Raw genomic sequence first — 26,788 nt, 5'->3', positions numbered from 1 at the left:
TTACATAGAATAAACCAGCTTCTATACTTTACTTCTTAAATCTGATTCTTCTCTTAATCTCATCCTTTATTATCTCATCTACAGTCGACCTTGTTAGTTGCTTACCTACCATCCTTTACCCCTTTCCCTCTAAAAAACAGCACCCTTGGTTGATTGGTCTTATACCTGGCCGCCATCATCTTTGTTCTGCTGCTGCTGCTGCTGCTGCTGCTAAGTCGCTTCAGTCATGTCCGACTCTGTGCGATCCCATAGATGGAAGCCAACCAGGCTCCCCCGTCCCTGGGATTCTCCAGGCAAGAGTATTGGAGTGGGCTGCCATTTCCTTTTCCAATGCATGAAAGTGAAAAGTGAAAGTGAAGTTGCTCAGTCGTGTCCAACTCTTAGCAACCCCATGGACTGCAGCCTACCAGGCTCTGCCGCCCATGGGATTTTCCAGGCAAGAGTACTGGAGTGGGGTGCCATTGCCTTCTCCGCATCCTCGTTCTACCTCGCTCTAAATACCTCCTGAAGTGTCCCTCTGCTTCTACTCCTGACCCCTAAGTTCTTTCTCTTCACAACAGAGTTAGCTTTTAAAACTTAGATCATGGCACCATCCCCATTTAAATAATTTCTGTATTGAGAACAACCTCCAATCTCCTTACAAGAACCCACAAGATCTTAAGTGACTATTCCAACCCTCTAACTCTGGCCTCAACTCCTGTCACTGTTATCATGGGCCAATCACATTGGCTTGTTGGTTCTTCAAACATACCAAAGTCTTTCCATTCACAGGGTTTCTGTCCTTGCTGTTTTTTGTTTGTTTGTTTTTTAATTCTTGGGAGGCTTGATTTCAGTTCTTCGGGTAATTGGCTTCTTATCCCTCAGGTCATTAGCCGAATATCTCAGGAGGATTCTGCCTAAAGGCAGAACTACTATCCAGTTATCATCACAGCCTCCTATTTTATGTTCCCCATGCCATTGATCACTATCAGAAACACTCATATTTACTTATTATTTGTTAAATTTTCTGGAATGAAAGCACAGTAAATGTAGCAAGTTTCTCATTGCTCCAGTCCAAGAGTTTAGTTAAGTGTTCAACAAAAGCTTGTTTAAAAAAAAAAAAAAAAGAAGAAGGAAGGGGGCAGGGGAACAAAAAGATCTAGTTAGTACTTGTCACTCTTCTTGATCCATAAGCAATCAATATACACTGTTAGACCTACCAGGCCCACTAGTTGAGGTACATGGAACTAAATTATTACCTTAAACATATAACAAAATGGGCTTCCCAGGTGCTGTAGTGGTAAAAGAATCTGCCTGAGAATGCAGGAGATGCAAGAGACACAGTTTCAATCCCTGAGTGAGGAAGATCCCTTGGAGTTGTTGTTGTTGTTGTTCTGTTGCTAAGTCAGGTCTTTGCAACCCCATAGACTGCAGCACACCAGGCTATCTTGTCCTTCACTATCTCCTGGAGTTTGCTCAAACTCATGTCTATTGAGTCAGTGATACCATGGAACCATCTTATCCTCTGTTGCATCCTTCTCTTTTTGCCATCAGTCTTTCCCAGCATCAGCTTCTTTTTCAGTGAGTCAGCTTTTTGCATCAGGTGGCCAAACTACTGGAGCTTCAGCTTCAGCATCAGTCCTTCCAATGAATATTCAGGATGGATTTCCTTTGGCGTTGACTGGTTGGATCTCCTTGCAGTCCAAGGGACTCTCAAGAGTCTTCTCCAACACTACAGTTTGAAAGCATCGATTCTTCAGTGCTCAGTCTTCTTTTTGGTCCAGTTCTCACATTCATACCATTCATACATGATTAGCTGTAAAACCATAGCTTTGACTATATGGACTTCTGTTCGTGAAGTGATGTCTTTGCTTTTTAATACACTGTCTAGGTTTGCCATAGCATTTCTTCCAAGAAGCAAGTGTCTTTTTAATTTCATGGCTGCAGTCACCAACTGCAGTAATTTTGAAGCCCAAGAAAATAAAATCTGTCACTGCTTCCACTTTTTCCCTTCCATTTGCCATGAAATGATGGGACTGGATGCCATGATCTCAGTTTTTTGAATGTTGCATTTCAAGCCAGCAATGCAGGTGTAGTGGTAAAAGAATCCACCTGCCAATGCAGGAGGCACAAGAGATGCATGTTAGAAACCTGGGCTAGGAAGATCCCCTGAAGTAGGAAATGGCAACTCATTCCAGTATGCTTGCCTGGGAAAATTTTATGTACAAAGGAACCTGGCAGGCTACGGTCCATGGGATCACAAAGAGTCAGACATGACAGAGCAGCTGAGCATGCATACAATGAGATAAATACCTAAAGTAATTTTTTAACACATGATTTAATAATTGAGAACATAAACTACTTTTGATGGTTGTGCTGGCTTCCTTCAACTTTGTGTCTTAGATAGACTCATTCTTAAATAGATTAATTGGATACTTAAAAATGTAGCATGAACTTTTTAGCAGAATGATTGGGGATAGTCTTTGACTCCATAGAGCCTAAGTTCACACTATGGTCTGGAATTTACCAGGTATAAACTTGGGTGGTTTATCTAACCTTTCTGGGCTCAGTTTCCTCACCTATAAAATGAAGCCAATGCTGGTTCCCCCTTCATAGAACTACCACTAGGATTAGACAAATGGATGCCAGGTCATTTACCATAGGTCTTGCACAGACTAAGGATCTGACAAATCACAATGGTTATTAAAGTGTTTCATATTACACCATATCAACAGATTTTCTAAATAGGCACTTGGGTCTCCCATTTACAGAAGAACCAAACGAATAAGTCACTCAACAGTGGGTCCACAGTCAGTGCTTGATACTATTTTCTCTGAGCCTTTAATTAGGACAACAAGACTTTCTTCAGCTGAAACCCAGGTATGCCTGCTTGCCCTTTATTTCCTTTCTGTAAAACTTTCTTTTATCACAGCTTCACATATGCAGCTGATTTGGTTTCTGCTTTATGTGGCTGCCAATATGTGGAATCTGTCTGATCTTGAAACTATAGGAGAGGGATGGAAATTCAACAGGAACCTAAAGACTTTCTTCTTTTTCCCTTCCATAAAGAAGGGTTCGGTATGATGAAGTTAAAAATAAAAAAGCATTATTTTCAGATTGATTCCTAGAGAAAGTTTCATGTGAATGCAACAATCCAAAAAAAAGCATACAATGGGCCCCCAAACCTTTCAATTATAAATATGTGTTTAAGAAAAGCTCATGGACAAAATGTAACACAAAAAGTACATGCTGGCAGAGAATGAATTACCTAATTACTCCTGAATTCTTAGAGCAAGTCACCTTCATGCTCCCTATAATATGGAATGCCCACGGAGAAAAAAAATATAAAGTTTCATATTAAACTAAAGTTCTGTATTTGATTGAACTCTAGCTTTACAATTTCATATTTTCCTGATATTTTTGTATTCTCTGTGTATAAGCTTATGACAGCCTATCATGAAATTACACACAGGCAAGGGGAAAAAATGTTTCCTAGGATACACTAAAGTCAAGAAAAGAAAAGGAAAAAAGAAACAAGAAAATGAAATTTAGAGGAAAGCTAATTCTCTTAGAGTACAAAAAACAATTTTTCATTGTGATAAATAGCTCTCCCCCAATAAATGCAGTATAATTATAAATCTTTCAGCTGTAAGGCACAAGCTACAGATGAATCACACCATCCTGGGGTAGCTTATTTGGCAATTCAACCTCAGAGCCAAAGAACATTTACTATTTGCCAAGTGCTGTGCTAGGCAGTGTCTCGTGTTGTCACACTTATTTCTCACAATTACTGTATGGAGAAAGCATAGTTATCCCCTTTTGTCATATGAGAAAACTGGTACTCAGAGACACGAATCCACTGGTGCCCAGTGGTACACCTTGGTTCTTGGGTTCCAAGTGACAGACAGACTCAGAGCTATCAAGGGAGAGATGAATATTGAAGACATGGAGGCCAGGTTGTGTGAATGCAGGTTATATGATAGAAATAAGGCTAGGAGGTTTAAAACAAAATTCTCAGGGGAAAAAAATAGATGACAGATTAAAAAGGTTCCTAGCTGCCCGCCCCCCCCCCCCCCACCAAATAGTGAACATTTTATCATTTTTGATCTATCTTGCTCTGCTGTCTCAACTGTTCATTTTGTTCCTAAATCTGGGAGATCTTTAAGACTCTGCCTTCATCTCCTCTCTTTACTTCCTTCCTCAGGGAGATTATCACTCCATAGCCACTTCTATGCAAACAATTCCCAGATTGATGCCTCTAGCCTTGACCTGTCTCAAGAGCTCCAGTCACACCTTTCCAAAGGACAAGACATTGGCCAGAATATTATAACTTCCTCTCAAACTCAGTATTTGTTTGTTTGTTTGTTTGTTTTAAGAAAGAAAAAAAAGAGGGAAATAAGGAAGGAAAATGAAAGGAAGAAAAGAAAAGAAAACCTTTCCTCTCCCTACAACACAAGAACTTGTCTTCATCCTGCTTCCCCTATATCTGGTTATAATAAATTAGTCATCCAGGCACCTTGGTTCACAATTCAACAGCTTCTTCATCTTTTCCCTTCTCCTTAAGCCCCACACTCATCATTGGGTCATGAATTTCTTTTCTATTACAGGTATTAAAGAACAATTTTAAAAGATAAAATCAAAACTATCATATTAAAATGAACATGTGTCAAATATTATATCAACTCACTCATTAATAAGGGAACCAGTAAAACGTTCCAATTATTCAAAGGACCCCACATATATAAGCAATAAGAAATACTGAAATCAATTTATAAAGAGGTATAAATAATTTATATGTAGACATGAAACAGACCTACTATATGAGTGGAGGGAGCAGGAAAATGAATTGTCCCTGACAGATCTCATTTGCAGGTCTATGAAAAAGATTCATTTGAATTGCTGCCAGTTAACTACAATTTCTATTATAAAACATTGAAAAATTTCTCATAGACCATGAAAGGCACAAACCTCATAGAACCAGATAGGCAGGTAGAGTGTGCATTAAAAACACATACTCTTCTACTGAAAGTGCTTAGTAATCTTTTTGGCCCATTTCAAAGTTTTTCACAAAATTTCCCAACTCAGGCATTAGTCCTTCACTTTAGATTTTAGAACCTAACACATGGACTACTACCATAGCTTTTAACTCATCACCCTGCATTTATCTTTTGACCAAGATGGCTTTAACATTTCCCTCAGCTTGAATAAACTTTTGACAACTTTCTTCTTGATTATGGGCCCTTGACATCCCTTTTTTTTGGAGCAGCTTACTTTAGAAAACTTGCAATTACAAGGTCTTTCTCAGCCCCTTTAAGATGCAAATCTTCTATAATAGAGGAATACATTTCTTGAGGACCTGAGAGCCATCTCTTTGAAATATAATTATCAAAGATAGAACACTTCTACATGAAAGGGCGGGAGCCTAACTTTGACAAGAACTAATTAGCAAATGCAGGCAGCTTAAACACAGCGATCAATGTCCCTACTAACTTCCTTCAGTACTTTTCTGTTCGCACACTCTAACACTTAATACTCTCTTGCTTTTTGTCACAGTGGAATTGAGTTCAATCTCTCCCTCTGTTATAATAGTCTTGCTTCCTTATGATGTTAGTCTTGAACAAAATCTTCCTTTCCTATTTAACTGTCCTGGTTCAATTTTTTTGACACCTTTAACCTCTCCAGTCTGTAACAAACACTGAATCTTCCTAATCTTCCTAAGATAACAGTCGATTTACATAGCATTCTCTTCCACCACTGATAACCCTTGGACTATAAAACAAAAGTGTTTTATTCGGCCATTACAACATCTATTTCCGCTTTATTGATTATGCCAAAGCCTTTTGACTGTGTGGATCACAATAAACTGTGGAAAATTCTTCAAGAGATGGGAATACCAGAACACCTGATCTGCCTCTTGAGAAACCTGTATGCAGGTCAGGAAGCAACAGTTAGAACTGGACATGGAACAACAGACTGGTTCCAAATAGGGAAGGGAGTTCGTCAAGGCTGTATATTGTCACCCTGCTTATTTACCTTCTATGCAGAATACATCATGAGAAACGCTGGGCTGGAAGAAACACAAGCTGGAATCAAGATTGCCGGGAGAAATATCAATAACCTCAGATATGCAGATGACACCACCCTTATGGCAGAAAGTGAAGAGGAACTAAAAAGCCTCTGATGAAAGTGAAAGAGGAGAGTGAAAAAGTTGGCTTAAAGCTCAACATTCAGAAAACGAAGATCATGGCATCTGGTCCCATCACTTCATGGGAAATAGATGGGGAAACAGTGGAAACAGTGTCAGACTTTATTTTGGGGGACTCCAAAATCACTGCAGATGGTGACTGCAGCCATGAAATTAAAAGATGCTTACTCCTTGGAAGGAAAGTTATGACCAACCTAGATAGCATATTCAAAAGCAGAGACATTATTTTGCCAACAAAGGTCCATCTAGTCAAGGCTATGGTTTTTCCAGTGGTCATGTATGGATGTGAGAGTTGGACTGTGAAGAAAGCTGAGCACCAAAGAATTGATGCTTTAGAACTGTGGTGTTGGAGAATACTCTTGAGAGTCCCTTGGACTGCAAGGAGATCCAACCAGTCCATTCTGAAGGAGATCAGCCCTGGGATTTCTTTGGGAGGAATGATGCTAAAGCTGAAACTCCAGTACTTTGGCCACCTCATGTGAAGAGTTGACTCATTGGAAAAGACTCTGATGCTGGGAGGGTTTGGGGGCAGGAGGAGAAGGGGACGACAGAGGATGAGATGGCTGGATGGCATCTCCGACTCGATGGACGTGAGTTTGAGTGAACTCCGGGAGTTGGTGACAGACTGGGAGGTCTGGTGTGCTGCGATTCATGGGGTTGCAGAGTCAGACACGACTGAGTGATTTAATTGAACTGAACAACATTTTAAAAAATTTTAAGCCAGTAATGAAAAATCAGTCAATTTTACATACATCTAGATTATTTTTTCCTTGAAAAACCACGAGAACTGGCAACCCTGCCTGAGCTCACTTTCAAGCATGGTCATAATCAACTAGAGCTGGATACAAAATTTAAGCCATTAGCAAAAGTTGGTTTTCACAGCCCTCCTTCCAGTGGGGGCTTTTGTGCTTACATTTGGCCTGCTTAGTTACTGCCAAGACTTGCCTAGTCCCTTCAAGTATTTATGTTTTTGAAATGTGGCCAATGAGGTACAAATGGTTTAGCTTCCCTAAAAGTTATCATTTCTTACATTTTCAGCTTTGGCTCTAACTTTATTTTGCTAATTTAGACTCTCACTTCCCCCTAGAATAAATTCTATTTGGCACATGCTCCTCTCTCCACCTGGAAATTCACTTGTCTCTCCAGTTTTCCTATCTTTATCAGCAGCTATTAAATCTTTGTGAAGGGATTTTCCTAGTGGTCCAGTGGCTAGGAGTCTGCATTCCCAGTGCAGAGAGCCTGAGTTCAATCCCTGGTTGAGAACTAGAACCCACATGTCTCAGATGAAAGATCCCACAACTAAAAGAGCCTGTTTGCCACAGCTAAAGGGCCGGCGTGTGCTGCAACTAAGAACGGGCATAGCCAGATGAGTAAGTATATTTTAAAATCCTAGTTGAGATTCAGGATTCCACTCACATGCTGCTGCTTTCAGCAAGTCTTCCTTAACTTGAGTCCTAGATGAATCTACATTTCTATCAGTAATTAGGATTGTCTGTCCTACTCGCAACAGCATCTAACAGCCCTCAAAATAGGACTGTTCTTATTTATCTGTGTATCTATTTAAACTTTCTCTTAACCTCTATAAACTCCGGCCCAAGTTCTTCCATGTAATATACAACCAATAAATAAATGAATAAGCTACTTGTAGAAACAACTAGAAAGAGTCAGAGATTTGTTCAAGGGATTTTAGGATCAGAATTCATGGGAGCAAGCAACTAATTGGGGTTTTTATGTAGTTACAAATGAATAACCTTAGCCAGTACTGGATTTATTCCATGTGCATAAATTATATAATAGCATTTTTTCTTCTCCAAATGTAAGATGATAAATCTCAACCACAATCCAAAGCCTGAAATCTAAAAAGGAAATTTCCTTTAATCATCAACTTTGAATAGTAGCAGTGTTCTTGCCTGGAGAATCCCAGGGACAGGGGAGCCTGGTGGGCTGCCGTCTGTGGGGTTGCACAGAGTCGGACACGACTGATGTGACTTAGCAGCAGCAGCAGATTACTAGCAGGGGTACCCTTCAACAGGGGAACACCTTAAGCAATTTTTTAGTGACTTATAATAATACACATTTATTATTTCATAGTTTTCCAGGGCCTAGAATGTACTGCAGCTTAGTTAGATGCTTTGACAAGACTGCAGTCAACCTAAGTGCCAACTGGGAATGCATCCGTTTCCAAGCTCACTCCGATAGTCATTGACAGGATTCATTTTCTCACAGAAGTTTGGACTGAAGGCCTCAGTTCTTCAGGACCTATTGGCTGCCTGCCTCCCTGGATTGCTTGCTACAGGGGTCTCTCCATAGACGGCTCATGCAGCTGGCTTCATCAGGAGAAATGAGAGTACTAATAAGATGAAAGTCATAGGGAGCGAAAGCCCATCACTTTTGCCATATTTCTTAGGAGTAAGCCACTAATTTCACCCCATACACAGAAGAGGGCTACACAAATACAGGAATACAGCACTTGTCCTTCACCTGCTTCTCAGCCTCACTAGGACATCGGACACCACGGTTCTCCCACTTGGGCTCCTGAAAGATGTTCCAGTAAGAAGGCAACGGATATGCCGTGCTCAGTCATATCCAGCGAAGGCAATGGATATGCTGTGCTCAGTCATGTCCAGCTCTGCCACCTCATGGACTGGAGACCGCCCGGCTCCTCTGTCCATTAGCTTTTCCAAGCAAGAATACTGGAGTGGGTTGCCATTTCCTACTCCAGGGTATCTTCTTGACCCAGGGATCTAACCCACATCTCTTGTGCCTCCTGCATTACAGGTGGATTCTTTACCACTGAGCCACCTGGGAAGCCAAGAAGGCAGTGGAGGAGTGAGAAATGATAATATGGAAGACTGAGAGGTAGGTTAGTTAGGCAAAGCAAACTTTCTGGAGGCAGATACATTGGGGAAGTGACAATAGGGGAAACTGATATCAAATGGAGTCTCATTACCATGAATGAACCTGTATGCAGATCAAGAAGCAACAGTTAGAACCAGACATGGAACAACAAACTGGTTTAAAATTGGGGAATAAGTATGTCATGGTGGTATATTGTCACTCTGCTGATTTAACTTATATACACAGTACATCATGCAAAATCCTGGGCTGGATGAAGCACAAGCTGGAATCAAGATTGCCAGTAGAAATATCAATAATCTCAGATATGCAGATGACACCATCCTAACAGCAGAAAGTGAAGAGAAACTAAAGAGCTTCTTGATGAAACTGAAAGAGGAGAGTGAAAAAAACTGTATTAAAACTCAATATTCAAAAATGAAGATCATGGCATCTGCTCCCATCACTTTATGGCAGATAGATGGGAAGACAATGGAAACAATGACAGATTTTCAGTTCAGTTCAGTCACTCAGTCGTGTCCGACTCTTTGCAACCCCATGAACTGCAGCACACCAGGCCTCCCTGTCCATCACCAACTCCCGGAGTTCACTCAAACTCACATCCATCGAGTCAGTGATGCCATCCAGCCATCTCATCCTCTGTCATCCCCTTCTCCTCCTGCCCCCAATCCCTCCCAGCATCAGAGTCTTTTCCAATGAGTCAACCCTTTCCATGAGGTGGCCAAAGTACTGGAGTTTCAGCTTTAGTATCATTCCTTCCAAAGAACACCCAGGATTGATCTCCGTTAGAATGGACTGGTTGGATCTCCTTGCAGTCCAAGGGACTCTCAAGAGTCTTCTCCAACACCACAGTTCAAAAGCATCAATTCTTCGGTGCTCGGCTTTCTTCACAGTCCAACTCTCACATCCATACATGACTACTGGAAAAACCATAGCCTTGACTAAATGGACCTTTGTTGGCAAAGTAACGTCTCTGCTTTTGAATATGCTATCTAGGTATGAAAGACTTTATTTCTCCAAAATCACTATGGACAATAACTGCAACCATGAAATTAAAAGACTTGCTCCTTAGAAGGAAAGCTATGACAAACCTAGACAGGATGTTAAAAAGCAGAGATATTACTTTGCTGACAAAGATCCAAATAGTCAAAGCTATGGTTTTTCCAGAAGTCATGTATGGATGTGAGAGTTGGACAACAAGAAGGGCTGAAAGCCAAAGAATTAATGCTTTGGATTGTGGTGTTACAGAAGACTCTTTTTTTTATATATATAATTTTCTTTTATTTTTAAACTTTACATAATTGTATTAGTTTTGCCAAACATCAAAATGAATCCGCCACAGGTATACATGTGTTCCCCATCCTGAACCCTCCTCCCTCCTCCCTCCCCATACCATCCCTCTGGGTCGTCCCAGTGCACTAGCCCCAAGCATCCAGCATCATGCATCGAACCTGGACTGACAACTTGTTTCATATATGATATTTTATGTGTAAGGAAATCAAACCAGTCAGTCCTAAAGGAAAGTGCAAGTTTCTCAGTTGTGTCTGACTCTTTGCAACCCCATGGACTGTAGAGTCCATGAAATTCTCTGGGCCAGAATACTGGAATGGGTAGCCTTTCCCCTCTCCAGGGGATCTTCCCAACCCAGGGATCAAACCCAGGTCTCCTGCATTACAGGCAGATTCTTTACCAGCTGAGCCACAAAGGAAGCCCAAGAATACTGGAGTGGGTATCCTATCCTTTCTCCAGAGAATCTCCCCAATCCAGGAATCAAACCAGGGTCTCCTGCATTGCAGGTGGATTCTTTACCAACTTAGATATCAGGGAAGCCCAATCCTAAAGTAAATCAACCCTGAATATTCATTGGAAGGACTGATGCTGAAGCTGAAACTCCAATACTTTGGCCACCTGTTGCAACGAACTGACTTATTTGAAAAGACCCTGATGCTGGGAAAGATTGAAAGCAGGAGGAGAAGGGAAAAACAGAGGATGAGATGGTTGGGTGGCATCACTGACTCAACAAACATGAGTTTGAGCAAACTTCGGGAGATGGTTGACAGGAAAGTCTGGTATTCTGCAGTCCATGGGGTTTCAAGTAGTTGGACACACCTAAGCAACTGAACAACACTTTGCTGAGAAAGATCCATCTAGTCAAAGCTATGTTTTTTCCAGTAGTCATATATGGATTTGAGAGCTAGGCCATAACGAAGGCTGAGTGCCAAAGAATTGATGCTTTTGAACTACGGGGCTGCAGAAGATTCTTGAGAGTCTTGTGAACTGCAAGGAGATCGATCCTAAAGGAAATTACTCTGAATATTCATTGGAAGGAATATTCCAACAACAACATTGCATCAGACACTTAATTGATTATATATTTCTTATCACCCATATATGACACCGATGAACCTCACAGGTCTTGTGAGGTCCTTAATTTCTTAACCCCAAGGATTATTTTTTATTATTATTACGATAACATTCTAACTGTATCCAAGGAAATATGCTAAACTTTTTTACATTTTTTGCCTTAATGTGACCAGTTTGATTTTTCATATATTCTTCCATGTTTTGTCTATTTGTATACATTTTCTTATGTATCATAGTGAGTCTTAATGTTATGTTCTCCTTTTTTCATTTAATATTGCAATATAGGAACTTCTGTGAAATATGTCTTACAGGTTTAAATTTAAGAGAAACTCCCTTTGCAAAAACAAATAAAATAAGCCATAAAAATAGTAAAGATATGATAACATTGAAAGCTCATGCCACAAAACTGAAACTGAACACTATCATCTATTACAAAACAATTTGGACCAAACTCAAATTAAGATACAGAATTTATAATAAGGAAGGATTCAGTCCATGAGCTATATATGCAAAGTATAGTCATCATTTGTATGGTAGGAAAAGAGTAAATTTAAAAATTTCTAAAATGAACAAAATATATTATTGGTGTATTTTGTTATTGTCACTCAGTGTAGAAGATAATTCAGTGGGGAAAATGAGTGACTATAGAATTATTAATTAATTATTAAGTAATAGAATTATTAATAGAATCTGTAAGGGTGACTCAGTAAATCTTAGAAAGAAAATATCCACCTTTTCCTCAAATGCCACAAAGAAAATGACAATATATTTCCCCAAAGAAGCAATAGTACAAATTAGATTCTCTGAACACAAGCAATAAAAGATTTGAAAGTTAAAAATTTTGTCTACTAACTAAATTCTTTCATAAATAAAGTAGAAATAAATAGGAATACTAAACAATGCAATAGTACTACACTTAAGATTCTATGAACTCTAGCCAAAGATATGAGAAGGCGATGGCACCCACTCCAGTGCTCTTGCCTGGAAAATCCCATGGACGGAGGAGCCTGGTGGGCTGCAGTCCATGAGGTTATGAAGAGTCGGGCACGACTGAGTGACTTCACTTTCACTTTTCACTTTCATGCATTGGAGAAGGAAATGGCAACCCACTCCAGTGTTCTTGCCTGAAGAATCCCAGGGACGGGTGAGCCCGGTGGCTGCCGTCTATGGGGTCACACAGAGTCTGACACGACTGAAGTGACTTAGCAGCAGCAGCAGCAGCTAAAGATATACCAGTGAACACTTCATAACAAACAAAAACTGAAATTACTGGCTTTTTAAATTTAAAGCGACTTTAGAACTAAACTTTAGAATTTAGAATAAGACAATAAATTAATCCAAAACATCAAAAGGAGGGAATAAAGACAAAAGTAGAAATAATTTAGGATAAGTTAGAAAAAAATAAACTTTATAAAAAATTCCATGAGCAGATTCTTTGGCAGAAGTGGGGAGGTGGGGATTGGGTTAAGGAGGTACATAAGGTCAGGGGAGCCAGAAAAAATGAAATAGATAAATAACTAGACTAATTTGAAAATGTAGAGACAAATAACACACAAAATGAGAAATAATAAATGACAAAAAGAAATCAAATACCAAATAAATTAAAATAATTGCATATAGTAAAAAAGACTATCTTCACAATTCTGTGAATGACACAAATATTTTTTGAACAAGATAAAAGGAAATGAATTGACTCTAATAGATAAACATATCTGAAGAGGAAGAAAAATGGGAAGAAATAAAGAACTTTGTTTTTAAAAGCTTACTTTTGGGAAATCAGGATAGCTATATACAAAAGAATAAAACCGGACCCCTTATCTCATACCACACAGAAAATCAACTCAAAATGGATTAAAGACTTGAATGTGAGATCTGAAACCATGAAAATCCTGGAAGAAGGCATACAGGGTAAACTCCTTGACATTAGTCTTGAAATGATCGTGGGGTGTCGGGGAGTAGAGTTTGATACCAAAAAACTAAGGCATAAAAAAGGCATAAAAGCAAAAAAAAAAAAAAAAAAAAAACAAGTAGAACTATATCCAACTAAAAAGCTTCTGCACAGCAATGGAAACCCTTAACAAAATGAAGAGGCAACATACAGAATGGGATAAAATATTTGCAAATCATATATCAGCCAAACAGTTAATACTTGCAAAACTCAATAACAATAAAAATAAAAATGAAAAACCTGATCTTAACTGGGCATAGGAAATGAATAGACATTTTTCTGAAGAACACATGTAGGTGACTGACAGACACATGAAAAGATGCTCAGCATCACTAATCATCAGGGAAATGCAAATCAAAACCACAATAAGATACCATCTCACACTTGTTAGAATAGCTTCCATCAAAACACGAGAAGTGAGTTCTCAGTGAGGGTGTGGAGGAAAGGGAACCCTTGTTCAGCGCTAGTGGGAATATAATCTGGTGCAACCACTGTGGAAAATAGTATGGAAGATTCTCAACAAATAAAAATAGAAGCATCACATGACCCAGCACTTCCACTTCTAGGTATATAACCGAAGGAAAGGAAGTCACTATCTCAAAGAGATACCTGCACCCCCATGTCAACTGCATCATTGTTTACAATAGTTAAGATATGCAAACAACCCAAGTGTCTGTCAATGGATAAATGGATAAAGAAAATCTGATACCTATATATATTATAACATATAGCATGTATATTTATATATGAATATTATTCAGCTATGAAAACGAAGAAAATCCTGGCATTTGCAACATTTGTAGACCATAAGGGCAGTATGGGAAATGAAATAAGTCAGACAGAGAGAGACAAATATTGTCTGAGCTCACTTACATGTGAAATCTAAAAAAGCAATGCATAAAACAAAACAGATTTGTGATTGCCAGAGGCAGGTAAGAAAGGGTGAGGGAAATGAGTGAAGGTAGTCAAAAGGTACAAATTTTCAGTGCAAAATAAGTTCTAGGGTCGTACAACACGGTAAGGATAGCTAACAATGCTCTATTGTATTTTTGAAAGTTGCTTACAGTGGACATCTTAAAAGTTCTCATCACAAGGAAAAAAAATTGTAAGTATGTGAGGTTACAGATGTTAATTCAACATATTGTGGTAATCATTTTACAATAAGTACAATTGTCAAATCATTATGTTGTACACCTTACAATTGACATGCTTTATGTCAATTATATCTCAAAACTGGAAAAATTACTCTTAAGCACTTAGACAAGATATTTTATGAATGAATCTTTATAAAACTTAAATAATCTCACACTTTCCCTGTGTTCCCCAAAATACTTAATATAAAAATAAAATCTAAAGCATACTAATGAAAATAAACTATTTAGCACAGAAAAAAAAAAAACTACAATGCTACTCAGTTATTAATAGAAATGCTAATTTTCATATATATGTATATATATTCTTAAAAGAATAACACTTTATAACCATTGTGGTTAATTCCAAAATGTCAACGATAACCCTATGTTAGGACACTATGACAGAGATGACCAGCTATCCACTAAAATTTCTCATTCAACCATGGTTTATGTGTATTGACAGAAATTAGCTGCCTAAACTGGGACTGTATTTCCCAACCATCCTTGCAATTAGGTGTTGCCATATGATGGAGAGTGAAAAAGTTGGCTTAAAACTCAACATTCAAAAAACTAAGATCATGGCATCCAGTCCATTCACTTCATGGCAAATATATGGGGAAACAATGGAAATGGTGACAGACTTTATTTTTTTGGGCTCCAAAATAACTGCAGATGGTGACTGCAACCATGAAATTTAAAGATACTTGCTCCTTGGAAGAAAAGCTATGACCCCTAGACAGCATATTAAAAAGCAGAGATATTACTTTGCTAACAAACATCTATCTAATCAAAGCTATGTTTTTTCCAGTAGTCATGCATGGATGTGAGAGTTGGATTATAAAGAAAGCTGAGTGTCAAAGAATTGATGCTTTTGAACTGTGGTGTTGGAGCAGACTCTTGAGGGTCCCTTGGACTGCAAGGAGATCCAACCAGTCCATCCTAAAGGAAATCAGTCCTGAATATTCATTGGAAGGACTGATGCTGAAGCTGAAACTTCAATACTTTGACCATCTGATGTGAAGAACTCACTCATTTGAAAAGACCCTGATGCTGGGAAAGATTGAAGGTGGGAGGAGAAGGGGATGACAGAGGATGAGATGGTTGGATGTCATTACTGACTCTATGGACATGAATTTGAGCAAGCTCTGGGCGTTGGTGATGGACAGGGAAGCCTGGTATGCTGCAGTCCACGGGGTCGCAAAAAGTCAGACACAACCGAGTGACTGAACTGAACTGAACTGAATTGATATGATGGAATGTTAACCAACCGAATATAAACAAAAGTGCTTTGTGCCACTTCAAGGTACCTCTTATAAATTACTGTTCCATGCTCTCATTCCTTCCCAGTTGGGTAGTTGGACTAGAAACAATTCTAGAACCTAGGAAGCTATATTTTGATGATGGTAAAGCATTTGTCAGTCTGAGTCTCTGAATGATTATGTGGAAGAGGACTGACTTAATTTATCCGTCCCTCTAGTTCTATCCATTAAAAAACTTTTATTTGAACTATTATACTCTTTGATTCTATTTCTTAGAGAAGTTATCCTACTCTAACCAATAATATATTAATAAAAGTAATATAGATGACAAGAAAAAGACACAAGTATAATAAATTCTTGTATAAAGTATACAAGAATAAAGTATAAATAAAGTATAAAAATAAATTCTTGTAGAAGCATTTGATAAAATTCAAATTGTAATCTTTGCCTCAGCTCTCTCTGGCTGCTGTTGCTAAGTCGCTTCAGTCATGTCCGACTCTGTGTGACCCCATAGATGGCAGCCCACCAGGCTCCCCCGTCCCTGGGATTCTCCAGGCAAGAGTACTGGAGTGGGTTGCCATTTCCTTCTCCAATGCAGGAAAGTGAAAAGTGAAAGTGAAGTTGCTCAGTTGTGTCCGACCCTCAGTGACCCCATGGACTGCAGTCTACCAGGCTCCTCCATCCATGGGATTTTCCAGGCAAGAGTACTAGAGTGAGGTGCCATTGCCTTCTCTGTGTTCTCTCTGGAGTCTAACAGATTCCCTGACTTTCTTGCAGTTTGGTTGTCCATTCTTATATTTCTAAATCTTCTGATGAGTTCTCCTTTTCTGCTTAAGCCAGCTTGACCTAGCTTCTGTCTGTTGATACCGTGACCCAACTAATAGAAAAGCAAAAAAAAAAAAAAAAAACAGTTTAAAAAATAATTTTCATTTTCCACTACTCAAGTAGAATCCCTACCTTATTTAAAAGAAAAAGAGTTATTTGCTCAGTTGTGTCCAGCTCCTCTGTGATCCCCATGGACTGTAGCCCACCAGGCTCTTCTGCCCACAGAATTCTCCAGGCAAGAATACTGAAACCTGCTACCATTTCCTTCTCGAGGGGATCTTCCCAACCCAGGGGACCTGGGTCTCCTGCATTGCAAGCAGATTCTTTACTGTCTGAGTCACCTGGAAAACCTAAACCAAAAAGAAAACAGGGTAAATCTGTTAGTTTCCCAGTTCTTTCAAGAAGATGGTCCTATCAAAATTCTGCCTTCAATTCAAAAATGTCGCCTCTTCTGTTACCCAGCAGCAAGAAATGGTTTTTGGTGATTAATCTGCAAATGATGATCTCATGCAATCACTCATCCAATAAGACAAGTAAATGAACCAAGCATCGTATCTTTCAAGTGAAAGAATCCAGAGCACTGGCAACATTTTTAAGGCAGAAAATATAACTTTTTATTATCTAGGCTTCCTGTGCTATTACTTAATGTATCGTCTTTCATAGGCAAAAAATTTTCTGGTTAAAACTGTAAATTGATTCATAGGTATTAACTTTCATAAAAGCCATTATGGGTTCACAGTAGCATTCTTCATAGAAATAATTCCTGTTTTAGGAATTACAAAACTTGCAAAGGAGCAAACTCCATTCTGTTCTTACAGAATGATCCCTAGCTGGAAGTTTTTACAAGCAAAAATATTACACATGCTACTGAGAGCTAGTTAACATTTATATTATTAAAAATATGCTGTTACCATGACCACCCCTTTTGCTATAAATAGTTTTAATTGCTTTCAAGGAAGCCTGTGCTTTCCCTTATATATTACAGTTGTTCTCTGACTTGATGTGATTTCCGTATTAATCAGGCATTTTTGAAAACACATAACAGAATCCCATTTCCAAAGAACTTAAGGGGAAAGAGGGGAGGAGAATATGTATATTAACTAATGTAACTAAGAAGTCCAGGAGATTAGAAAGCCTAAGCTAAGTTGAATCCAAAGACTAAAATGTCTTCATTTTTAGATAAATTTTCCTCATTTGGTGGCAAAACGGCAACTGTCAACTCAAGGTTTACATGACATTGAGACTAAAGACGTCACTGAGAAGTTCTTTCTCGAATGTTCCAATCAACGTCCTGGGTCTTGAAAGTGAAAATGAAAGTTGCTCAGTTGTGTTGACGCTTTGCGACCCCATGGACCGTAGCTCGCCAGGCTCCTCTGTTCATGGGATTCTCCAGGCAAGAATACCAGAGTGGATTGCCATGCCCTCCTCTAGGAGATCTTCCCAACCCAGGCACTGAACCTGCATCTCCTGCATTGACAGGCAGGTTCTTTACCACTACCACCACTTGGGTCTTGAGGTCACCCTGAAACCAGTCACTGTAGTGAACAGACACACTGTATTGCCTTCAGCACCAAATATGTAAAAATGGATTTTCCATGAGAAAGAGGATTCTGTCAGCAGAAAGGAGTGATGATGAGGTAACAGCGTTTTCGGGGATAAAAATTTTGGCTTCCGTGATCCACAACAGTTAATTCTATTTTAGTTAACATTATGACTATTAAGGGAGAAGTACTGTTTCTACTTACATTAAGAAATCATGTCTGAAACTTAAAATCCATGTTTTGCCTCCAGTACAATGTTAAGATCTGCTCTCTATAGGGACATGTGTTACTAGTAGGGCTAACTCATGTTCAAATGGACATACTTCTTTTAGTAATGAACTGAACTTTTAGTTATAGCTATGCATCAAATTATCTTCTAAAATTCCCTTTGACCAGTTAACTCCTATTAGAGGAGTTTGTGCCTGATGGAGAATAACAGGGTTGGCTGGGGTTAGATTGTCAGTAGTCTTTTTTTCTCCTGTTCAGTTTTCTGGACAATGAATGAATAAAACTATGATCACTACTCCATTAATTAGCCATTGAGCTAATCAGTCCAGAAAGTCAGCAATAATTACGATTCAAACTGACTGAAGGAGGATACAATGATGGAAGAAAGGATAGAGAGAAGGAATGAATGAATGCAGGAAGGAAGGAAAGGAAAGGGAAGAGAATGAGGAAGAAAAATGAATATCAAGCTATGTGTTAGATTTTCAGCTTATATCAGGAGTTCAAGAAATATCATATTTAAATTTGTTTTTAGTCAACCTAATGTGGAAGAATTGATGCTTTTGAACTGTGGTGTTGGAGAAGACTCTTGAGAGTCCCTTGGACTGCAACCAGTCCATTCTGAAGGAGATCAGCCCTGGGATTTCTTTGGAAGGAATGATGCTAAAGCTGAAACTCCAGTACTTTGGCCACCTCATGCGAAGAGTTGACTCATTGGAAAAGACTCTTATGCTGGGAGGGATTGGGGGCAGGAGGAGAAGGGGACGACAGAGGATGAGATGGCTTGATGGCATCACTGACTCGATGGACGTGAGTCTGAGTGAACTCCGGGAGTTGGTGATAGACAGGGAGGCCTGGCGTGCTGTGATTCATGGGGTCGCAAAGAGTTGGACACGACTGAGTGACTGAACTGAACTGAACTGAATGTGGACTTTGGTCCCCAGTTCACTGGTTTGAAAGCTAATCTAACCAGTTATTGCCGGAACATTCCCATCCATTGCCTCAAAGTTGTGCAAATCATTGGGATTCACTAAGACTAAGCACTATAATAGCACTAAGACTTTGGGGAGGCTCAGCAGATCTTCAGTCACCCATCCATATTGGTACTCTCTCAGACATCCATAATTATCCCAGACCACATGGTCACTTCAGGATAGGTGGCTCTGTTGCTCTCCTGTGAGACTTGAAGCTTTGTGACACTTAGGCAAGGTTGGGAGGCCTAGGAGATGGCAGTCGTTTCCCTCTGCAGTCTTGCCATCTTCTCGAAGGCAATGAAATCCCTGAGTACAGATGCCTTCTCTTCTCTGGAGGCATAAAGTTTTCTGTCCTCCCAGTTTCTCAGTAGCTCCCCTCCCTGCTCAGCTAACTTCTGATTCACATACCTGCTCCCAACTCTCTTCCTTCCACGACACTAGTATCATCCCTCATGCATTTAAGATGATAAAAAATAAAGTTTAACAGAACAGAAAGAGCACCACCACTCCCCCCATCATCTTCTTTCCATACAATACATTACAAATATTCCAAAGATAAGAAATTACAAAGCATAATTACTACCTTAAAAAAGGGGGAAGGGGAATATTAAAGAGAAAAAAATCATATTTATTGCTAGATCATTCATCCCATTTCTTTAAAAGGGGATGGAAAGAAAGAAGAGGAAGAGACAGAAGCAAAAGTTTAGAAAATGTAAGTAAATTCCCAAAATCCTTCTGCCAGTAAGTGGTAGAATCTAGGTATTTTTTATCCAGGGCCTTTTCCAAACCTATCCTAACCTGTCACATCATTCAATTTGAAACATTTAAAAAATTAAGCTCAAAATTAAAATTTGTAGTCAAGTTTATTTTTTCTTCTAGTTGTGCATTTCTTCAATTTTATTGATGATTGCTTTAGAAATAGCCTTGGGTTTTTCAGAACTATGTTTTATTTTAAGTCCTTAGTCATCTGTTACAATGTCTCTTAGAGCTGAAAGTTTCCAGTTACCATGGTATAGCTTAGGAATCAAAATGGGGAGAATATTAGAATACTAGTAAAAAACAGAAGAATCAAAAAATAAAATCCTTGAACTCCTGTCTCTTAAAACCACTTGATAGCAAAGCAGGATCTGGGTGTCTTCTTTCATTTGTAATTGATGTCCCTGGCTGCCTTACTCATAAAACATCAGATCTCCCACAATTAAATCTGTAATAACAATGAATCAATATGTGAATGATCTACTTTTACTACATATGTTCAAAGATCTGGGAAAGTTCCCAGAGAGTACACAGGTTAGCTAAAGTTCAAATACTATGGAAGAGACAACTGTGCTGTCTAAAATCGCTAAGCAACAAACTTAAGACAATCTCTGTTGTCTTAAGTTTATTCTTTAGAATAAACTTTAAAACAGTGGGCTTGCCTGGTGACCACAAGCACTGAATCCTAGAATCCTTAGAATTTTTATGAAGTCCTAAGAGCAATGGATGCTCTGTTTAAGCAGAAAATAACAACCCTAGAGGAGAAATTAGAGATGTTTATAGAGCCTTAGACAATATATTCTCTGCAAAATAAATGATAATGGCTTTTGTTCCAAATATTATTACAGAAACTCAATAGAATCACATCATTTATGCATTTAATTTACTGGAATTGGATGTAGGAAAAAATAATATATTTTAAAGTTACTTGTTGGTTTTTAAAAATCAAAGAAGCCAGATTCTGCTGGTAACAATAGAGGATTTTTCAATGTCATTTTGGTCTTACTTAATTTCTGCCATAATCCTAAATTTTAACCCTCATCACCACATGATAAGATATTGCTGAGTATTGTAGAACTGAAACTGATCACTGGCTGTGAGGGGAGAGGAAGTTATATGTCATGCATTCCAGATCACTCTCTCAGGTGACTCTGTATCAGGCACACAACCTCAGGTGAGAGGAATCATCTCTCCTCTGCAAAGTCAGTGTATTCTTACCATCACAGTAGGGTTTTCATTAAAATCAAATTATGTAAGTATAATAGTATTTGGTAAAATGTTAAAACATTCAAATTCAAGATATGTTATCATTATTTACATGCCGGTTACATGTTATTCTTACTTTCATGTTTTTGTTTCTAATTTTTAATTCAGTTTTAATTTCTTTTTGGTTTTATTTTCTTTTTGCTTTTTTAATATTTTTATGTATTTTTTTAAAAAATGTTTAAATTGCATTTATTTTTTTCAATTATTATTTTTACCCTTACTACAATCAGGTCCCTGGCTTGAAGATTTATCTTGGAAGAGTTTGTGAAAACCAAATTTAATACAATCCACATTTATTGCAGTCAGTTCAAAAGGGTGATTGCAATCCTGCAGTTCAGCACCCTCAACCCAGTTCAGAGGAGGCTGCTATTAGCACCTACTATGAGGCTCTTTCGGAGAAGGCAATGGCACCCCACTCCAGTACTCTTGCCTGGAAAATCCCATGGGCGGAGGAGCCTAGTAGGCTGCAGTCATGGGATCGCTAAGAGTTGGGCATGACAGAGCGACTTCACTTTCACTTTTCACTTTGATGCATTGGAGAAGGAAAGGCAACTCACTCCAGTGTTCTTGCCTGGAGAATCCCAGGGACGGGGGAGCCTGGTGGGCTGCCGTCTATGGGGTCACACAGAGTCGGACAAGACTAAAGTGACTTAGTAGCAGCAGCAGCAGCATGAGGCTCTTTTGGTATTATTACTTATGTTTTCAGTTGAGTTTCCCTAAGTGCTTGTCACTATCATTTAATTTTACTCCATGAGAAAAGTATTTAAAGTAGACAACCCTCTTCTTTTCATAGATAATTTGCAGCCGGATAGTAAGTGGGATTTTGTTGTTCCTAAATGAATTACCAGAACATAAATTTCTGAAAATAGATTATAAGAATCCCTGTCAAGTGACGCAAAGCAAGAGCAGGCAAGATATCCCCCTCAAATTTTATTAGGAAGCAGTCTAACTGGATCGGATACCCACAATGATCCATCTGAGGCCTCCTGAACCCCCATGCAACCTGGTGTCTCTCAAATTGTATAAGAACCGACTACAAGAATTACAGGGGTGTGAGATTGCAAGAAATCCATCTAAAGTTAAGTGCTGAGGCTTTCTCCTTAACTTTCCACAAGAGAGGGGACAGGTGTATATTCCTATGCCCAAAACAATTGTGTGTGTGTGTGTGTGTGTGCGTGTGCATGCAGGGCACAGGGTGTGGGGAAGCACGGCTCTAACAAAACTACTAAGAGTTTGGGCAAACGTGCTAGAAAGGGAGAAAGGCATCTTCTTCCCAATTAAATAGTGTGATGACTGTTCTGCTCTCTGCCCCATCTGGACACTAGGGCAGACAGGACTGCACCAGAGGGCAGGACAGAGGCTAGGAGTGGCAGTAGAGCAACCTCTTCCTCTGCCACTGGACTGGCAGGTATATGTGGCCTTTCTCTGGGACAAGCGGACATTGTAGAAAGTACCTATTAAAAAGGCACCTTACCCAAACACCTTCCCCACTGGCTCAGCTGTAAAGAATCTGCCTGCAATGCAGAAGACGTGGGTTCAGTCCCTGCATTGGGAAGATCTCCTGGAGAAGGAAATGGCAACCCACTCCAGGATTCTTGCCTAGGAAATCCCCTGGATAGAGGAGCCTGGTGGCCTATAGTCCGTGGGGTCACAAAAGTCAGACATGACTTAGTGACTAAACAACAAAAACCCAGACACTACCAGTTATAAACATAGTACCATTTGATATGTGTATATCACTTTCTTGTCTCTTTTCTCACCATGAGAGCAGCACGTTTTATCTCCCAGTGCCTAGCACAGTGTACGAAAGTGAAAGTTCCTCAGTTGTGTCTGACTCTTCACAACGCCATGGGCTATACAGTCCATGGAATTCTCCAGGCCAGAATACTGGAGTTGGCAGCCGTTTCCTTCTCCACGGGACCTTCCCAACCCAGGGATCGAAACCAGGTGTCCTGCATGGCAGGCAGATTCTTCACCAGCTGAGCCACCAGGGAAGCATACAAGGTAAATATTCAACCAGTATTTGTCTAATTAATTAATATATAGAAACTTGTTCTGGTCTCCCATTCTAGGCTCCATCTACTATAATCTTCTGGTCTTCCAACTTTCCACTGATACTTAACAACACTGGTTTACCTGTTCTTTCTGTATTTTAAAATTAGGACTTCTCTTTAATGTCTAGATTATCAAATCATAACAGAAATTGAGCTTGTTACATTACTGTTCTTATTCTATTTCTTAATGCTTCTTACTTTTTTTTTGTTAAGCTTAGTAGTTGGCTCCAGACACAGAAAAGTTAGATTTATCAATTGATGTATATTGTAATGTATAAAACAAGCAATGGTCTGAGTCAATCAATCTTAAGATGCATTCCAACATTTGATTTCACACAATGTAACCCTGGCTTGCCAGGGAAAATACAGCAGACCTCATTTCTGGGAACTATATTGGTTTCATTTTAGCTGTTGCCTTGGAAGCTAGCCATAGGGTAACAAAAAAGCAAAAAAAAAAAAAAAAAATCGAAGAAGTTCAATGCTTTAAAAACTCTGAAGTAACATTCTCAGTCACAGATGACCTCTATCCAACTACTTGCAGCAGGCAGATTTTAAAATTTTAAAATAAAGCTATGCTGTTTTACTACGTATCTTATTTTAAATGTGAAAAGTACCGTCAATATATAGAATTGGGTGGAAGCCATGAAAATGGGCAGTCAGGTCCAAGCATTGCAAAACTGTAAACAAGGCTTCCTGAACTAACTACCCCCAGTAACTGTTTTCCAAGTCCTCTCTAAAGTAAAGAGGAGATATGGGTGAAAGTCGGGCTTTTGACAGCGATAACCTTCTGTGTATCAATTCCAGAATTCCTTTCTCTGCAGCTTGATTCTCCCCACATTAGGGTGAACACTCCTTTGTTTTCATCTTCTATGATGGAGTCTATAGTACCCAACTCAGACGTATAACAACACAAAAGAAGACTCTACACACCTATGCATCACCTGATGGTCAATACTGATATCACATTGATTATATTCTTTGCAGCCAATGATGGAGAAGCTTTATACAGTCACTAAAAACAAGACCAGGAACTGACTGTGGCTCAGATCATGAACTCCTTATTGCAAAATTCAGACTCAAATTGAAAAAAGTGGGGAAAATCACTAGACCATTCAGGTATGACCTAAATCAAATCCCTTACAATTATACAGTGGACATAAGAAATAGATTCAAGGGATTAGATCTGAGGGACAGAGTGCCTGATGAACTATGGATGGAGGTTCATGACATTGTACAGGAGAAAGGGATCAAGACCATCCCCAAGAAAAAGAAATGCAAAAAATCAAAATGGCTGTCTGAGGAGGCCTTACAAATAGCTGTGAAAAGAAAAGAAGCGAAAAGCAAAGCAAAGGAGAAAAGGAAAGATACACCCATTTGAATGCAGAGTTCCAAAGAATAGCAAAGAGAGATAAGAAAGCCTTCCTCAGCGATCAATGCAAAGAAATAGAGGAAAAGAATAGAATGGGAAAGACTAGAGATCTCTTCAATAAAATTAGATATACCAAGGGAACTTTTCATGCAATGATGGGCTCAATAAAGGACAGAAATGGTATGGACCTAACAGAAGGAGAAGATATTAAGAAGAGGTGGCAAGAATACACAGAAGAACTATATAAAAAAGATCTTCATGACCCAGATAATCACAATGCTGTGATCACTCACCTAGAGCCAGACATCCTGGAATGCAAAGTCAAGTGGGTCTTAGGAAGCATCACTATGAACAAAGCTAGTGGAGGTGATGGAATTCCACTGAGCTATTTCAAATCCTGAAAGATGCTGCTGTGAAAGCGCTGCACCCAATATGCCAGTAAATTTGGAAAACTCAGCAGTGGCCACAGGACTGGAAAAAGTCAGTTTTCATTCCAATCCCAAAGAAAGGCAACGCCAAAGAATGCTCAAACTACCATACAGTTATACTCATCTCACACACTAGCAAAGTAATGCTCAAAATTCTCCAAGCCAAGCTTCAATAGTACATGAACTGTGAACTTCCAGATATTCAAGCTGGTTTTAGAAAAGGCAGAGGAACCAGAGATCAAATTGCCAACATCTGTTGGATTATCAGAAAAGCAAGAAAGTTCCAGAAAAACATCTATTTCTGCTTTGTTGACTATGCCAAAGCCTTTGACTGTGTGGATCACCACAAGCAGGAAAATTCTTAAAGAGATGGGAATACCAGACCACCTGACCTGCCTCTTGAGAAATCTCTATGCAGGTCAAGAAGCAACAGTTAGAACTGGACCTGAAACAACAGACTGGTTTCAAATAGGAAAAGGAGTACGTCAAGGCTGTATATTGTCACCCTGCTTATTTAACTTATATGCAGAGCACATCATGAGAAATGCTGGTTTGGATGAAGCACAAGCTGGAATCAAGATTGCCAGGAGAAATATCAGTAACCTCAGGTATGCAGATGACACTACCCTTATGGCAGAAAGTGAAGAAGAACTAAAGAGCCTTTTGATGAAAGTGAAAGAGGAGAGTGAAAAAATTGGCTTAAAGCTCAATATTCAGAAAACTAACATTATGGCACCTGGTCCCATCACTTGATGGCAAATAGATGGGGAAACAGTGAGAGACTTTATTTTGGGGGGGCTCCAAAATCACTGCAGATGATGATTGCAGTCATGAAATTAAAAGATTAGAAGAAAAGTTATAACCAAACTAGACGGCATATTAAAAAGCAAAGACATTACTTTGCCAACAAATGTCCGTCTAATCAAAGCTATGGATTTTCCAGTAGTCATGTATGGATGTGAGAGTTGGACCATAAAGAAAGCTGAGTGCCAAAGAATTGATGCTTTTGAACTGTGGTGTTGGAGAAGACTCTTGAGAGTCCCTTGGACTGCAAGGAGATCCAACCAGTCCATCCTAAAGGAAATCCGTCCTGAATATCCATTAGAAGGACCAATGGGAAAGCTGAAACTCCAACACTCTGGCTACCTGATGTGAAGAATTGACTCATTGGAAAAGACCCTGCTGCTGGGAAAGATTAAAGGTGGGAGGAGAAGGGGATGACAGAGGATGAGATGGTGATGGTTGGATGGCATCACCGATTCAATGGACATTAGTTTGAGTAAACTCCAGGAGCTGGTGATAGATAGGGAGGCCTGGCGTTATGCAGTCCATGGGTCTCAAGGAGTTGGACATGACTGAGTGACTAAACTGAACTGAACGGATGTATAAATGTAATTATTATTGCCTCTGTGTGTGCTGCTGCTAAGTCACTTCAGTCGTGTCCGACTCTGTGCGACCCCACAGACGGCAGCCCACCAGGCTCCCCCGTCCCTGGGATTCTCCAGGCAAGAACACTGGAGTGGGTTGCCATTTCCTTCTCCAATGCATGAAAGTGAAAAGTGAAAGGGAAGTCGCTCAGTTGTGTCCGACTCTAGTGACCCACGGA

The sequence above is a fragment of the Bos indicus x Bos taurus genome, chromosome 15 (assembly GCF_003369695.1).
Source record: "Bos indicus x Bos taurus breed Angus x Brahman F1 hybrid chromosome 15, Bos_hybrid_MaternalHap_v2.0, whole genome shotgun sequence".
NCBI classification, from domain to species: Eukaryota; Metazoa; Chordata; class Mammalia; order Artiodactyla; family Bovidae; genus Bos; species Bos indicus x Bos taurus.
This window is presented reverse-complemented; position numbering follows the sequence as displayed.